At 37.3% G+C, this 18,184-nt stretch overlaps 1 long non-coding RNA gene across 1 annotated transcript; it reads left to right on the forward strand.

The window, feature by feature from the left end:
* Positions 1 to 16,769: 16,769 nt before the first annotated feature.
* Positions 16,770 to 17,930, forward strand: LOC146597586 (uncharacterized). Its single transcript, XR_014895471.1, has 2 exons — positions 16,770 to 16,987; positions 17,802 to 17,930. It is a non-coding gene; the product is annotated as an uncharacterized LOC146597586 (long non-coding RNA).
* Positions 17,931 to 18,184: the final 254 nt, after the last annotated feature.

The raw sequence follows: 18,184 nt of genomic DNA on the forward strand, positions 1-18,184 counted from the left end.
GCAGGAATTTCTTAAATGCTATTTTAATGTGTGCAGAGAATTTATAGGACTAGGTATATTTTCTTCACTCAGTTCTGAAGCTAATTGTGTGTTGAATTAGTTTCTACTTACGGGAAATATCCTCATACTTTTCAATTCAATTTTGTAGGAGTTTTTGGTCATCATGGCAGCTGGGTAGCTGAACTCCTGAGCTGACTTTTTTTTCATTTTCTTGTGTTGAAAATAAGTCAGGATTGGAATTGGAGTTCAACATTCATTCCTTTTCTATCTGTGTTTTGCATATTTCTCAAATTCTGTTTTGCAGAGTAGAGCAGCTGTAACTGGAGTAATGAGGAGTTCTGTTATCCTGATAAATAAGGTATGAAGGTTATGAAGAATGTGGGCTGGGCCCCTGCAGGCTGAGGAGTCAAATGTGTTTCTTAAGCTCTTGAGCTCAAACTTGCTATTACCATTTATGGGACCCCTCTTCTGAGACCCCTGATCACACAGGTAGTAGGAGGTGGTAGGGAGAGATTGCCTCCATGTGGGAGTATTGTTCAGAAGCTGGGCTTGGTGATTGGATGCACTGTCCTACAGCTCAAGTTTTTGGCCCTGTGACTGCCTAACTGCTAGAAAGTGCCAGCTAGGGTTGAGTGGCTTTTGGTGTGAGGTTCTTGTATTTGATTCTTGATGTACTTGATCATGGAGTCAACAATGTCAAGTCTGTTTTTTTAAAAAAATATTTAGTCTTGTCTAATTTCTCAGTAGAGAGATGTTAAACACTAATGTCAAACACATTTTAATTCATATCAAGCAGGTATTATAGATAAAAGGGTTGATACTACAGAGGGAAGTTATTCACACAAATGTATGAATTTTACCAATTTCTATTCAGCACTTTTTTAATATAGTTGAAATCACAAAAAATCAGTTTTGTAGAAGTTTCAGTTGCAGATCTTTCACTGAGTTACTAGGCGTTTTTAAATGCTGAAAGTAGAAATTAAAATTATTAAATAGAGTTGAAAGCCTCTGAAAAACTTGCTTCCTTAGTTCAGTTTAACTAATAAGCTTAAATATTTTGCCCTTGTACATAGAAGTGTACTGAAGCGCACCTACCCTTTTGTCCTACCTTAAGTTGCAGCTTCGAAGAGTTTTGGTTCCCATTTGAAAACAAATAAAGGACATGTATGCTTAAATGTATTTTTATAAGGCTATTTGCAACTGCATTCTAAAAAAAGTGTATGATTAGATATCTGTCTGATAATAGCATTTATAGCTTGCTTTTCTTTGACGCTCCATTCTAGTACAGTTAAATTCAGAGAAGGAAATGGGTTCCCAAACTGGAGCTTAGTACCTGGATTCAACAGCCTGTGTACTGCTGAGATTGAAATTTGGTTCTTGCTGTCCAAAGTTGTGTAAGCACACACAAAATGACCCTTGGAGATCAATTGCAGGCTATGCTGCTAATGGACCAAAAGAGAACTGGCTGGCCTGGCACACTTTCATGAGGCGGGCTCTGGATTCTGGGCTATGTAGTGTGTGGTGTTCGTGCTGAAATCGAAGCCAGTTGGTGAATGGCTCCCATCACTCTGAAGAGGCATTTTGATGTACCTGAAGTGTGTTGCATTAAGCTGTATGTGCTTGCTTACCTACCTGGGCCTGAAGAGCTGCTGGAAGTGAAAGCAGCAGGGAGTAGTTTTGCAGAGGGATTTCAGTCACCTATTTATTTTTTTCTCTTAGATCTTGTAGAACTTAACCCTGCTTGATAGGGTGAGCTAGAAGAGGGCTTTTGTTGTATTTGGAGCAACTCTTTTCAACCTGTGCTTAGGAGACCTTGGTTGGGAGGGCTGCCATTTCTTTGCATGCACAAGCTGGACTCCTGTAATACCTGTTGGAGAACTGTTTTCAAAATTCAGAAATTATGGTCAAAAGTTATTCTAATTTTGGGTGCTTAATCTGATTGCATGGAAGTGATTGAAAGCTCTGTTTTAAGTGCTGAAATCTGTTACAGGTAAATGGGAGGAAAAGAGCATTGCTATGTTTTTTTATTTTTTTTTAATAGTTGTGGAAATGTAGTGGTAGTTACATGCACAATCTGAACTTTAAATTCTCAACTATAAGATTTCATACTATTTCATTCTACTTAAGGACCACTCCAAGAGTACAGTGCTTCATGCTTTGCAGTTAGGCTTCACAGATACTGATGAGAGCAGATTAATCATCTGAACTCTTGTTCAGGCTGGAGCTGAACATCTGAAGTGTTCAGGCTGGAGCTCTGTTCCAGCCTCTGCAGGAAGTGTGTGATAGCTGTTAATGGTTCATCTGGTGGATTAAGATTGCACAGGAAGATGGAACCCACGTAGATCTTACTTTTCAGAACTGAAACAATCTGTGTGCAAACTGAAGTTTTCCAACAGTTTGTAATTTGGCTGAAATACGGGAATTTAACAAAATGACACAGGAGAGTGAGTTGAGTGTCTTCTCTAATTTAGATACATTTTGCTCTGACTACAAAGGGAGTTTTGACAAATAATCAGGTTCAGATATTCACCTTCTAGAGGTCTACAGTTATGTGAAGTTACTCCCACCTGCCTGCATGGTTAGGAAATTAAATTCCTTAATCCAAAGCAGTAAGGTTTTAGGTCTTTTTGATAAAATTGTGATTGTTTTAGCAAGGGCAAACACTAGACCTGAGACTTCTTTTGTTAAACTGAGTTTACCTTTCTAGATGAAACTTAAAATTTAGCTTGAGGAGGACCCAATGGAAAACTTCAGTTGGTACATTTTACATTTTCTCATAAACCTAGTGAATGCCAATGGTCTCTTTAGTGAGAAGCACTATAATATCAACCACACATTGATAAGATGAGGCTGTTTTGTAATTAATAGGGAAAAAAACGAGGGAAATCTGTGGAAGAGGAAAAACACTCATGTCCAGAAGAGTGTTAATGCTGAGATAATCATCTTGGAAAAGTAAAAAGAACATTTTCCCCCAAAACTTGGGATAAAATAAAACTTAGCCTTTTTCCTTAATAAAATTCTACCAAACTGGTCCAGGTTTTACTTAGCTACCTCCAGACTCTCTGAACTTCAGTTGGAAGTTGTCTCTTGTTTCATCTGTTTGATACCTGAAGCTGTACCCTTTCTACTTCTCTCAATATATATTAATGGAGAAAACTTGGAGAAAACTAATCAAAAATAGTATGGTGCGTTCCAATAACATCTCTGGAGTTGTAAAAGTGAGTATCCCCTCTCTGAGAGTGCTTAAAGAACAAAAGTTGTGGAGTTTTATAGCATACATGTGGAAGAGTCCATCAGGACAGAAGACCTATAGCAGCATGAGAAGAGAATTTTCTAATTCATAATGTATTTATGGTGCTGCAGAGAAAGACCTTTGAGAAGTCAGATACATTGCATTACAAGAATTGATACTCTGTAAGCAGTTCACCTTGGTATTCACAACCTGCAGGAAGGTTTGCAGTACAACTAGATTTATTTGATTATGCTAGGATAATACAATAGGACCAAATTCAGATTCACATGAAATATAGGTCAGACATCCATTTTTGGTGGATTTGGAATTGTATGCTTCTGCTTCTTGACATGAACAGTGGGATTCCTTTTTTTATTTCAAAGCCACATGGCAACATGAACACTGAATTACAGTTGTCAAAGTCTAAGAATTGTTAACACACTGGAGATTGATACATTTAGCCAAGACATTTGGCTTGCTCATAATTGTAAATATGTCCTTAAGGAGTGTTTCATGTATTTCAAAACTAATAGCAGTTTGGGAAGTAACAGTTCTGCACAGCCCAACTATTCAACTTTATAGAATATTCTGCTTCATTTAACATTTTAACTGTTGTTACTCTTCACTGTGAGAAAATAACATACATCTTCATTGCATGCATTACATACATCACATCTTAATTAGTGAGACAGTTTCTGCATGTATCTAGTGAAATACTGATCCCAATAATGCAGAGTAGGAGCGCTGTGTCGGTACTGTTCTGACCCAGTGAAAGTACTGGGAGTTTTGCTGCTGGCTTGAATGGATGAGCACATGAGCTAATGCGATAATCCCGATTCAGAAAAATCTGTTATTGTTGAGAATATTTGCCACCTCTCTGAGGACAGTAACTATGAAATCATGCTTGAGTAGTAAAGTGGATATTCTCTAGGGAGGTTGCTTACAAATGCTCAGAAGTGCATAAGTAACTCATTAAACTTTGTGAATTCAGTTATAGTAAAACATTCACAGTAAGACTATAAGCATTCAAGGGAAATAGATCTGTTGTAATGAATGTTTGGAAAGTAAAACTGTGGTAGGCCAAAAATGAGAGAAAATGCATTTTGTTTCTTGTATATAATCCTTTTTCTCTATAGTTACGTTTTGCGTTTCCCAGGTTATGATCTATTAGTCGTGTATTCAGGAAGCAGTTTACTTGACTGAGGCTTTTCAAGCCTGTACTTATGTGAAGGAACGTATGTTAAGTGGAAGCGGTTAATCAAAGTGCTTTCTATTGTAAATATGTTTTTTTGTTCACATGTTAAAATGAATATTTGTAAGTTCCTGTTTGTTGATATTTGAAATAGTTAGCAATTAACACTTTAAAAGTTTAGAATAATTCTTAACATTCAGAGATTCTCAGCATTCTTGCCATTCCAAGGTTTTCCTACAAATAGTTCACAGTAGTGAAGCTTTCAGTGGAATTACTTCAACAATAGCTGGATTATGCATTTCCTCTTAATCGGTATCACATATGATTAGTTACATTTAGGAAAAAGTACTCAAATAAGGAGAGCTGTATACCACAACATCAAATTTGTTAGGCAGTGTTTATTCTGTGAAAATTGATATGTTAATACAGTTTCAAGACTATTAGTTTTAAAAATAAGCTACTTTGTCATTTTACACTTGTATGAATATTAATACTAGGGAATGACAGTTCTATTTTCCATAAAGAGCTGGATTGACATCTTGATTTTATGACCAAAATGATTAGGTTTCAAATTAGAATTTGTTTTGTAATGTGACCTTAAAATCCACGCAAGGTCATCAATAGAGAATTGAATAAGACTTCAAATGTTTTATGCTGTCTGTAGTGTTTATTTTTTAAAAAAACTTCCCATGAACAAAATTCCACATAAGCTTTGTTTTGCCTAAGCTTATCTTGCCTAAAAGTTACTTTTTTAATCCAGATTGGCCAAGCAGGACAAGTGATTGCTATTCCTTCTTGCATACTGCAAGATTGTTAGCCCATCTTCCTCTCAGACCTCTTTTCTAGACTAAACAGACCCAATTTCTTCACATTTTCCTCCTAGCTGGTATTTTAAAGATTTGCTATATAAAAAACAAAGTGATTGATTCACCTTGCAAGGTTTCAGATACAGATCTTGGATTACTTTTTAAATTGCAGCCAGTTATAGTCTTTGCTCTAAGGGTACCTTTTTCCTGTCCCATGAGAGCATGTGGTAGGCAAGGTTGAACTTGAAGAGTGGGCAGAACCTAACTTTCTGTATCTTTGGTCAGACTGTTTAACTTCCCTTGCAGGTTTTACTTTTATGTGAAATAAGGATGATGCATCTTGGAACAATCTTTTCTGTCTGTTTTGTGGCCTGTGGTGTGCAGAAGAGAATTTCCTTTCCTGGACTGAAATATCAGTCTCAGTGGTTTTGCATGGATTGGTAGTTCTTTCCAAGCCTAAATTCTTATGCTCCTATATGAAGCAGGAACCCAGCAATGTAATCTGAAGAAATGCTGTGAAGTCATCACAAAGATGCTAAATATTGCCTTAAAATGACTTCTAGATTGTATTAGCAAGAATGTCCTTTGTGAAGTTGAAAATGCAAAATAGTTTCAGAATAAAATGCGCCTTGCTGTTCCTGAAATATCTAAGGCATTCTGGCCAGTATCGGTTTGGTGTCCTCTGCATGTGGGCTTAGATTATAAAGCTTGATTTCCCCTCTGTATTTTCACAGCACGTACTTTGATGGAGTTGTAGATAGACTGACTCCTGGAGGAGCTGATTATACCTGCAGTCCACACTTTCCCATGACCGTGTCTGTATTTTACTGTTTGATCTCATTCCATGCTAATTCTGATTAAGAAGTACGTGTGCTCATAAGGTGTGGTGGGAGCCTGAATGCTCACTTGAAAGTAGTTTGTAACAAGGGCGTATTTCCTGGTGCAATAATGCTGATAGTTATTGCAGTAGCACAAATGCCAGGGGATCAGGGCCTGTCAGCAGCAAACTGGCATGCTGCAGGAACACTTCTACAGGCTCCAACTGTTCCTTTGGAGAGCATTGTTTTTTATACCTGGTTGCTAAGAGAAAAGTATGTATTTTGGCCTTACTTAATGCAAAAAGTATGTTATTGCTGGTGAACACTAAGATATTTAGTAATAAAGCACATTATATTTAACGCTCTCATTTATAAGCATAAACAACTGTTTTGATCAGTGTTCCTGATCTCAAATTGCTTGCATTGTTCCCGTTTTGTCTATAGTTTGTATGACACAACGTAGATATTGCCCCCTGTGAGTCGGTGCCGTTTTACTAAGGCTGATGCAAATGCTGTCCCTGAAACATGCCTCCTTTTCTGAAGACTTTATGAAGATCTCATCCTCTGCTGTAAAGCAGCTCTGAGCATACATCCATTTGGCTTGCCTTCTACTTTAAAGAGTAATTGGGATTTGAAACCTCAGTAGGATTTTTTTTTAACTTTGTGTTAGGCCATTGAACTGTATATTGAGCTGTGGATGAGTGCAGAATTGTGATTTAATTTATGTAGTCTGAAGGAAGGCAGAGTAAATGGCAAGTGTTTTAATGGTGTCTAATTTTAGACAGTTAAATATACAATTAAATTTTTTTCCCACTGCAGTAAGCAAATGTTTATTTTGAAAATCTTAAATTGAGCAGTTGAATGTTATAATCCTACACACATTAATCCAATGCATGAGAATTTTATATACTTTTGGATGAGGGCCCAGCTATGAAAAACCTAAATCCATATACTCATTCATTAGTTAACATGTTATAAAAGATTACGTAACTTCTTTGTAGAAAGAAAAACCATGGTACAAATATCTTAACTTTCAGACATTGGTAGTTGCTGCTTCCTTAAAATTCCAAAAGTGTCTGGGTCACGTAATATTTTATAAGCTAGTAAAAACAAATTTGAAAATCCCTTTGTCTTGCATGAGCTCCTTTCAGTTCAAAAGCAGTTGGAGGGACTTTTTATAGTATTTAAATGAAAGTAGATAAGAATATTTTCACTGAGACCTATAGAAGCAGTGCACTGTTACTTACAGAAAGTATCCCCATGTTATGTAACTTAACCACACTTTTCTAAAATGTACAAACTGGTACAATAATTTTGCTTGTACCTGATTGTCTCATTAAAAAAATCCTTTTAATGATCTGCTTTTTCATATTAGTGATTGGACACAAAGCAAAGCTATACAAAATATATATCCACAAGGGGAACAGTGTTTATGTACAAATCAACACAGATCGCTCTGTTACCGGATTGAATGTTTATTACCTTCAGCTTGGTAAATAAAATAATATATTCATCTTTGCTGTAACCTGCCTGAGGTCAGTGTCACTGTGGTAAGAACAAATTTCAATATTTGAAACACAACAGTATGGGATACGTGTGTTAATACTACACGAGGATACTAATGCATGAGTGTTCGGCATTCTTTTTCTAAAAACTGAAACAATAGGCCACAGTCTCCTATGCCAAATTCCTTTCCTATAAAATTTTACAATTGCATTATGAAATTTAAAAAAATGTGTTAGGCTGACATGAAGACAAACTATTAAAGTAAATTTCCTATTTTCTKACTCCAGAAAATTGGAATTGCAGTAGGCTTCAATTTTCCTTTTGTTTCTCAAATTGTTCTAAGACATTTTTCACAATGAGCAAGTTTAAATCCCTATTAAAATAGGCTTTTCATTTTGAAGACAGAGTGAAAAAGATATGCCCCTGAAATAACCTTTTGTATTGATTGTATTGTTAGCAGCCAGTGTGTTGGATAACATAATACAGATGCCTAGGAGAGGTTTAGAAAAGCAAATGGAGGTAGAAAAACTGAAACGTTAACCAGTTTTAGAGTGTATGTGTTTAGGGGAATAGAAGTCATGTTCTGTAGAACCCCTCCACAAAAAAATGAAACACCCTCAGGTATCCATATATTAAATGTGGTTGCATGTCAGTACAGGCTGTGGTGTATATTCTTTCTTCCATTTGAGTGGACAATATTCAAGTAACACCTTCAGCTTTGTTTCTTTCAAGCAACAAAATACATTTATCAGCACCTTAAAAAAAAAAAAAATGTATGCATGTGGAATTTAGCAAGCTACTGTGCCTCTTTAATACATACAGGTTCAGTTCCAGATTTCTGCAGAGACCCGGACATTGCCTTTCCATTCTATGGGCATGTTTTCTGTTCACATCAAAATTTCAGCTGATTCTGACTCTTCCCTCATGAATATCTAACTGTTCAAAATCAGCATGTCAGCTTTTAACATTTCTTCCTAATACCTGCATGTCTTGATCCTTTTCTGATCAGTGTAAACAGTAGCAGCATTCTGTCTGTCTCTTGAGCCCTTTAGATGTCATCTGTACTCCAGTCTTATTGCGGGTTTTTATGTTCCAGTTCTTGTTTGCAGTTTAACATTTCATAGCTCTTCAAARTGGTGCTTCAAATAACTTCTATTACTTCAGAGCAATCTAGCTGCCTTTGTGTATCTCTTCCTTGACCCACTTGACAAGAACCATGGTATGGACCCATTCTTGAATGAAGCATGAAGTGCATGTGTTGATGTTTTGCATTTGTCAAGGTCCTTTCTGATACTTATTTTTCATATTACTGCCAGTTCAGGAAACCATTGTGGAGATCCTGATGCTTAAACTTTTTTTTTTTTAAAAAAAAAAAAAAAAAAAAAGGTGTGTGTGGAATTTTGATATTTTTACTGTTCTATGCCTCACACTTTTGACATGCTCTGTGTAAGTATTTGCAAGACTAACTTGCTATTTTTACCTTGGTTCTCATAAAAGTTTCTAGTTTTAGATTAGCTACATAAGGGGATGAACAGGGCTAAAAGTTTTAGCATGTTAAGACTCTTGTTTTGGGGTTTTATGTGCAACAGTGACTTGCTTGGTCACTCAGTCTTCTGTCCTAAGTGACACATTTGATAACTGCTTGTGTAGTGATCCTCAAAACTTATATATGATTGTACAGGAGTTTTTCACTGTACAGAAGAGAGATTTATCTGATGTGCTGCTGGAGACAGGGGAAGCTTGTGGTTGAAAGCCACCTCAGGCCTGTTATGTCATCTTATCTCAGTCCCCTGTCATTCTCCAACCATGCGCCAGCCATTCCCCATCTCTTCCTTGGTGTATGTTCTCTCCCTCCCGGAAGGGAGCTGCACCTTCCTGTTTAAAATGTAGGATCCTGTCTTCCCCAAGWTGCTAGTATATGCAGGCAGGTGTTTCACAACCTGTAGCCTTCTTGCAAGGCACCTACAGAGAGAGGGAGCAAAAGACCAACCTGACTATGGCTTTTCTAGAAACTATTGTCAGGCTAATATAAACAAAACCAGTATTTCCTTCTCCCCTTGTATGTGTCTATTCTGTATTTGCAGAAAATCCTAGCATGTGCAATGATAAATGTAAATAATTCCCTTGATGATAAATGTTTAAGAAAACAATTTGAAGCAATACTCAAAAGTATGTTGTTTGCCAGCCCATAGCGATTCGARTGCTAGTTGCACAATTCTAATCTCAGTACACGTTTTGTTCGTACTAATACCAGTGTGGAGTGTGTGAATGCTGTTATCTACCTTCATTGCATCAAACAGCTTTGTACTGGCTGATGTGACTGTCTTGGGGACCTTAAATCTCTCACCTTTTGAACCAGTGCACCTTGGGCGACAGAGCAGAGTGCCTCAGGCTATTCTAATTGTGCTTTAATATTGCTTAGGAGAGATCATCACCAAATACTGAAAACAGTAATACATTTTTTGATGCTGCCAAAAATGTATAAATTTGTTTGAAAATGGAACATCTAATTAGGACTAAAAATCAACAGGCTAAACAACAATTGTACCATACTTTATTAGCTCCTAACAGAAGCCAGATTTCAGCTAGTAGCAACAGGGATGAAAGATTCTGCCTTACCATTAAGGAAACAGATTAGTTCTTAGTCCTTTACCTTTGTGTTGTAAATTTACACTGACTTTAGGGAGTCAAMTATTAGGCTAGTATGTTGTCTACAAATTACAGCCAAGCTTGCAAGTGTTGCACAACAATATCTCGTAAAGGAGACATTTCTTTATAGGTGATTGTGGTGTAATACTAACTGAATTTAAGGTTAGTGTTTCTTCCTTGTGGTGACCTTAGTACTATTTAATAAGTGTCAAGCAAAATTCAAGTGTGCATACAAAGATGAATAAATTTGAAGCAAGAAGGCAATGATGGAGAAAGACTGCAATGTAAGATTTCTTGTGTTATTGTATAGATGAACGTGTAGATGTATTTAGAGGAAATTATTTATTAGATGAAGCTAATCTCCTGTGTGAAGAGTTATCTTCTGTCTTCAGAGTAAATTCACCCCCAGAGAAGCTTTTATAAGAGGATTTTAGCTGTAATATGCCAGATCATAGAAAATATGTCTTTAAACATAAATTATGTACATAATTCAGTCACAGTTTTTCTAAGCCACTTCATATTGTCTTGTCTGATGTGAAAAGCACTCATGCTTTTGTACCAGTAAAATACCTGTATGCCTGGAGGGTAGCAATTTATAGTAAATATTAATGTAAATTAAAAACCTTTCAAAAGAAAGTTAACTGAAACATCTGTGTCTCTGTTTATAATTATATAATAACACTCTTTAAAAATGCTGTTTGGATGCTATGAATGATTTTGTGTATTAAAAAAAAAAAAAAATAAAGCTTTCAGCCACATTGGCCTACAGTCAAGAAATATCCAAAGAATTGCAGTGCCATTCCTATGGCTATCCTTGTTATCTTATGGTCAAATCATTCATGTTATTGGAAACGCTGGAATTTTTGTGCATATCAGTGGCACTGGGAACTTTTCCAAGCTTATTTTCCATGGAATGAAATTATTTTCTTTAATATTTAAAGTCCACCTTATATATGTTTTTTTAAGTTTTAGTTAAAGCARCTTAGCTTTTTCTGAGACTTTTGGGGGGATAGGGTGTTGTTTTGGAGCAGGGTGTTTGGTGGGGGTTTATTTCTTGTTTTTAATCCCAGTTAAACTCTTAAAATTTTTCCATTGGGAAGTTCAAGTGTTTCCATTCAGTTGTAATGGGAAGATGATGGGAGCTGTGGGTAAGTAGCAGTAGGAGAAAAGGAGCGCTTCCAGAAGATTGGGGGAATGACTGAATGTGCAGGAAAGAGAAAATGATGGGTAGATAGGTTCACTGGTCAAGGTAATTGATAGGTGGGGGCAGAAGCAGGGATAGCAAGAGGCTGACTCAATGAGATACAGGAGTCTAAGAATTTAGACATGTCCTTTTCCAGAACTTGGAAYTGAACTTAGAACAGATCAGGTCCCTTCTTCATTGCTTTCTTGACAATAATTAYGAGATAAGTAGCAAAGTATATTTCTTATTGTCCTCTAACACTGGTCCATAGAGAGGACAACAGTCAAGGGACAGAAGAACTCAGTGGAGGAGTGAAAATGCATGCACRCATACAGCAGCATGCATAAGCATGCACTATCTCAAAAGAAGAGTGCAAAGCTGAGCACTCAAGCTAATAGAAAAAAAATTTCTGGGTAACTTTAAATTTGTTGACATATACATTCTTTAAGCATAGTCATATGCTGATTTGTCTCCTACAGCGCTCTCGTATTATTTGAAGATGAAGCAGACCAACAGACTAAAAATGATCCATGGCTGTACTATGAAGGAGTAGAAGACTGTTTTGTGATTGAAAACTACCTCTACCTCTGCCCTGAAGAGGTAGGAACTTATGCACCTTCACCTACGCAGAGGCGAAATCACTTAGACGTGGACATGTTCACAAGGATGATTGATCAGATGTGTTTGTTTCCTGGGCATAACAACTTGCGTGTGGCTTGTTTTGTAGAAATGCTGAGCATTCACAGCTATTGGAATTTTGTTTTAAGCTTATAAAGCTACAAAACAGTTTTTTTTTCTGAAAAGTAAAGTTATAAAAGTCTCAGATCGGTTATTTTAAATTGATGGGTGCCTGTAGCTTGTGTGCATAATTTACCAAAGTGTAGAGTGAGGAAATTGTTCCCTCCAGGAATGTTGTGGAGACACAATATTTTCTGCTTGTAAAGTACTTTACTAGGATGTTGAAGGAAAGCTCTTGAGGATATTCATGTTTGCAACCATTTAGGAGTTTGGATAGTGCACAAATAACACGCTGTATTGGATACAGCTGGGGAAGATGAACAGACAGCTTCATATATTATCAGGTATAGTACTAAGGCATGTAGGCATATATATGATGCCACCTCTCCTGATTTCGGCAAGGTGAATTGTAGGAGCTGTACATTTATTTTARTGTAGATACTATCAGTTCAATCCCCCCCCCCCTTTTTTTCCCTGAAGTGATCATCTCAACGTTAAGGTCACCTCTAATTTAAACCAATGTTTTACTAGAGCTGTTTGTGTTCCATAGTGCCCTATCTACTATTTGGGTGGAAAAGGCCATTTATAACTCTAATGGACCGTGCAGATACAGTCTGTCAAACACTGTTGTTCCATGGGAGATGGGTTTGGGACTGATTTGTGCCTGATTTTACTTATCTCTAGATTGCCTCCACTCTGCCCTTCGATCTGACAATGCCCTCTCATGCCAATTCTGAACAATTTTCCTGATTTAAACAGAAGATGGCACCATTGCTACAGCTAACAGGGCAGTAACTAAAGCAAGAGAACAGGCCTGTAAAGCAGCTACCTCCTTGAGAGCAGAGTTATAGGAGCAGGTGCTGCAGTGATCCCATCAAGCTGGCTACATAGGAAACAAATGTGAAATGGAACTGTTTAATGCCTTTGAATGTTGTCGATTTCTATGCATATTTTCCAGCATTGTAGTCTTGTAAAATCTAAATGAGTCAGATGTTTAGACTTTTACAGGATTTAGAAATGTGTTCTTATAAACCAAAAGACTTTGTTGTACAGCTGTGACTCCTTCAGTCTGTTTTTCTCAGAGTTAGTGTGTGTGGCGAATGGTATTGTCTGTTTTTTTTCTTTCACAGAGATACCTAATTTATTAAATAAGATGCAAACTTACTGAAATTTTGGGGATATGTTTAAGCAGTCAGTTTTAGCAGTTCCCTTTGTACATCAGCTAGGTAAGTAACGCTACATATCAGACCAGAGAACACCAGTGTCAAATTAAGCATATATGGAACAGTATAGACCTAAGATAAGAGCCTGGTTAGGTGAAGGTATTTTCTTTCCACTCCCTCAAGTGTCTGATGTATTGCAGTGTTCAAAGCWTTTTAGTGTGCTTATATTGTGTTCACACATATGCAATGTATTTGAAACATTCCTACCAAGGAGATTGTGGTAAAAACTGTAATGTGCAGCTTGCTGGGTTTCATTGTAAAGTAATATAATCTCCACATGTGCGAAGGCCAATGCAATATTTTATTTTTTGCTTACCCCAGGGAATGTGATATTAAATTTATCAGCTGAAGTATTTGAATGAGAACTCATAAATATTTCTGAGGTGCATCAATGGCATACATGGGGAGGGAGAAGACATGCAGCAGCATTGGGTGAAAAGGAAAGTTTATATTTTTCATTCTGTCTCAGATAGCATAGCTATACCTTGGCCTTCATCTGGAGTATTGGTAAATTTTTTCAGTGATTGAAAACAAGTTTCAAATTGGAGAGAATCTGTTAGTCACTGATTTTTATTGGTAACTATTAACTCTAGTATCTGGAATTCAGATGCTGTTCACATAGTRTACAGAACTCAGGGTGTCTTTGGGAGGTCCTCTCCTCTCTCCACAGAGATAGGTGCTGTACTGAAAACATTCCAGATGCTTGGGAGAGACTGTTGGCTTGTCCATTTTATCCAATGTCATGTGACTGCAATCAGTAGCTGAGCAAGCTACTGTTAAATCTGGGAAGAGTCTGTGCACTACATTAGTGTAGTTATACCTCTTCCAGGACCTAACGAAAAATCTCTGCATGGCATTATCCTGTGCTGTTGTGTTGATCTAATCAATTGCCTGGAGTTAATCTGGGCATCTCCAAAATAGCTCTGTGGTGATTTAGAATAACCCAAACCATGCTGAGTTAGCAATTCTCTGTCATCACTGGCTCAAAGTTCAGCTGCAGCCAAAATTGTCACCATCAGGAACTGTACTGAGAACAAGACAGGAGACATCATTCTGCCTTGTAGAAAACCTTTATGCTTCCCCATCTTGAGTATTGCACACAGTTGGTCTCCACCTCTCAAGAGCAGTGCTGAGAAGCATGGAAACGAACCCCTAAAATTATTAAGGGGGTATAACAACAGCCTTATGTTGTCACTTCAGTTTGGAGAAAAGGCTGAGTGAAGATGTAGCTGAGGTTTACAAAATTATGACAGCAGTGCAGAATATGAATGCAAAACTGTTATTTGCCAAACCCTACATTACTAGATTAGAGGGCCACACATTGAAACTAGTGGATCATTTAAAACCAGGTTTAAAAAGTACCTTTCTACACAGCATGTGATGAACTTCTGGAACTTGCTGCATGCTGCAAGAGAGCGTGGAGCACATCAAGTGGTTCAAAAAAGGATTAGACAAATTTAAGAATAAGAATTCCGAAATAGGTACTGTTAATACTATGCGAGGCTGTTCCTCTGACTTCCCAAATCCAATAGCTGTGGATACAGGAGGACTATCAGGATCAAACCTTACACACTCTCCCTAAGTAACTTCTTTAGCTGCCTCTGTGGAGACTGAATACTGGCAACTGGGCCATTGGTCTCAACTTCTGGGGCATTTCTGATAGGAAAAGATAGGAAGGACATCATTAAAAAGTGCTAAAAAGTACCTAGAGCCCCTTGTGTCATCATAACATCTCTAAAAGAGAAAGAAAGAAAAAAAATATCTGTAGCACTCACAGAGAAAGCAAAGAAAAAGTAGCTGGCTACTTCAGTTCTTAGGCAGTCAAGAAGCTTGGATAGCTAGAATATTTTAATAGACTTTTCAGGAATCTACTTGATTAGCAGCTAGCTCAAAATTGAAGGCTAACATAGAGTGAAGGTGGTTCAGCCTAGCAGAATAACGATGTGAAAGAAGCAATAAGCCTTTTTGCTATCACTTAAATTGGGACTATTAGAACTGTAGACATACCTAATGTGGTTAGCCTTCTACATACTTGTTAGACGATCTCATCTGAAAGCTCTTAGGCTTTTCTTTACTCTGAGCTTGCTCAGGTTGTACATGGCTCTCACCTTCTGTGCCTTTGACACCTTGGAGATTGCATTACTGTCATAAATTTGCTCAAAACTACTTGTAGAGGCAGGTCAGAAACTGAAGTTAGTGCAGCACAGATGTTGCAACATAATCTCTATTGCTCTGGAAGTATATTGCCTGTGTACACCAGGATGTACTATTTCCAAATGGGATTAAAAATGGGAGTGTTTTTTCTACTCCATAAAGTCTTTAATCACTCAGACCTGACTGTATTAGAAATCAGTTCTCATCTCTTTCTTCATGATATTTCATCAAGCAGAAAAGGTGAGGTGGCACGTTTTTGGTATCATAGTGAGGGAACTCTTGGCGCTTCAGTACACATTTCTCCCTTTGATCTAAAATAGCCGTGTACATCGACTTCTCTGGCATGCTGCAAAGTTCACCAGTTCTCTTAAGTTTTTCTGAGAGGAATGGAATTGTGAAGTGGTGAAAGGGTGAGTGGGGGCAAGGATTTATTTGTTTTTTCTTTCTTTTAGCTGTTGTTGGCTTGAGATCTGAAGAGTGAAGCTAAATTTRTAATTTGCAAAGACTATATTTTAAAATATTTGCCAGTTGCTCCAGATAAAAAAATACGGATTTTTGTCCAGAGGAGAAGGAACAAAAATAAACAAACATGGATCTTTTTTTCACCTAATTTATGATCTGCAAATACAGTTTCTCCTCAACCTGCATAATTAACTCTTTTCATTCAAGAGTGACTATCTTGATTACATTTTTTATCAATAAAAAGTCATGAAAATGGTTTTTTTTATAAAGAAAAAAGAAATGCAGCAATATCAGATGACTGCAATGTAGACTGTTGTGCYATTTGGACACTGGGCTTTTAATACTATTATAGCCAATAAATAAACTACAGTATCTCACTTTTAAAACCATTGTCAGGTTTAGTATACAGATTTAATGGGAATTGTCTTTATTCATACCAAGTTTATATCTACTTAGAGCTTGTAGGCTTTTCTGTGTGGGCAGATCTGATACTACTTGTTCCAACAGATGTTGGTTATGATACAGCTGCTTTGTTTCCAACCATGTAGATGTATCAAGCGGGATTAGAAGGTTTTATTGTTTGTTTAACATGTTGCATTTGATTAACATAATTTTGAAGCCCCATATTCTTCTTTCAGAAATACTTTATGGCTAAACTGCATATTTAAGATAGTTGATTCCCAAAGGAAAAGGTACAGCAGGTCTGTGTTAAGCTTTCTGTTCAAGCTTATTATCCCAGCCTTCAAAATATGTTTTCATTAACCAGTCTGATAAACTGAAGAAGAGGGTATGCAGTTTAAGCACTTGGCAATGGTTCTGCTAGAGTTGCTGTACTGGRCTAGTGGCAGAAGTCCATTAAGTGAGGTGTTCTTTTGAGTCTATTATGTCTTGGCTACTTTACAACCTCTGGAGGGTCCAGTGCAGAGTTTATATGAGCTGTGCCTTCGTGTTCACCAGATAGTACTGCATGTGCTGCAGATGTTTTGGGCTGCTCACCTGAAGTTTGTGATAACTGCAATACATGGTAAGTTTTGGATGATTTTTAATATTAAATCTAGTGTCTTACTTCTGAGACATTTTTGTTGCATGAAGCAATAAATTCAGTTCTGTCATCATTAGGCAGGTGTTTATATGTACTGCAAGACTTTAATCTCTCTCTAGGGAACAAAATGCTTTAGGGGCCTATTCTACTACTTTGTATTTGCTTTGTATCTCTGGCACGTTGCTTGTTCTCTCTATGCTGGGAGACCAAGTATRGTTTCATGGTTGAGACACTGGCCTTGGGTCATTTCCTAGCTTTGTCAGTGATTACTGTGAAACCTAGAGCAAATCTGTCCCTCAGCTCAGCAGCTACAAATGAGGATAATGCTGTTTTTGTTTGTTCGTTTGATTGATTTCTGCTATGTGTTTCATCTACTTAGACTGGAAGCCCTTTAGGACATAGACTGCTTTGCATTAGAAATATGTATTGTGATCCCAGTCTAAGATGGGCCTGTACTCAGAATCACAGTTTACTAGTAATAGTGGCATAGAAATTTTATCTACAGAATACGTCATAAGGAATCTCCCTAATGCAGATGACTAACCAGTGTTCTATAGTCTGATAAACTCATATGTAATGCCAACTACATATATATGATTCTGACATGACTACTGTAATATTTAGGTCTGGAAGTGTGTCAATGTGTGCCCTCTTTATTTTCTTAAAACAGGTTCACRCAGGTGGTGAGCTGACTTGTTAACTGGATTGTGAATTAGTTTTRTTCAGCCCTACCCAAGTCCTGTGCCTGTGATGTCCCTCCTGTTCCTAGTGGTTTCTGATGTTTTCCCTTTCTTAGGGAGGAACCATTTCTTGCTGCAGCAGTTCCCAGACCTGAAGGCACTTTGGAGAACCTGCATGGCCTAGAAAGGCTGGAGCCAGCTCATTTCTACGTGTTGAGCAGTCATCAATAAAATTTTGTGCTGACCTTGGTGAAAATTACTTGTGAGGCCACGAGAGARTTCATAAAACAGAGAACAGGATAGGAGTAGGTGCCCCAAAGATGCTTCAAGAAGAGCTCTTGGAAGTCTATTAGCTCTTATCATCCGAAAATGAGATCAGGGAAGCAAACAGCATTTTAAAAAAGTTTTGGAGATACTCACAAAGAAATTCAACAAGTTCTTGCAAGATAATTTTGGTATGCTATATAGATTTTAAATAGCCCAGTCTTAAAGACAATGT

The sequence above is a fragment of the Rhea americana genome, unplaced genomic scaffold, assembly GCF_003343005.1.
Source record: "Rhea americana isolate MKP2758 unplaced genomic scaffold, rheAme1 scaffold_180, whole genome shotgun sequence".
NCBI classification, from domain to species: Eukaryota; Metazoa; Chordata; class Aves; order Rheiformes; family Rheidae; genus Rhea; species Rhea americana.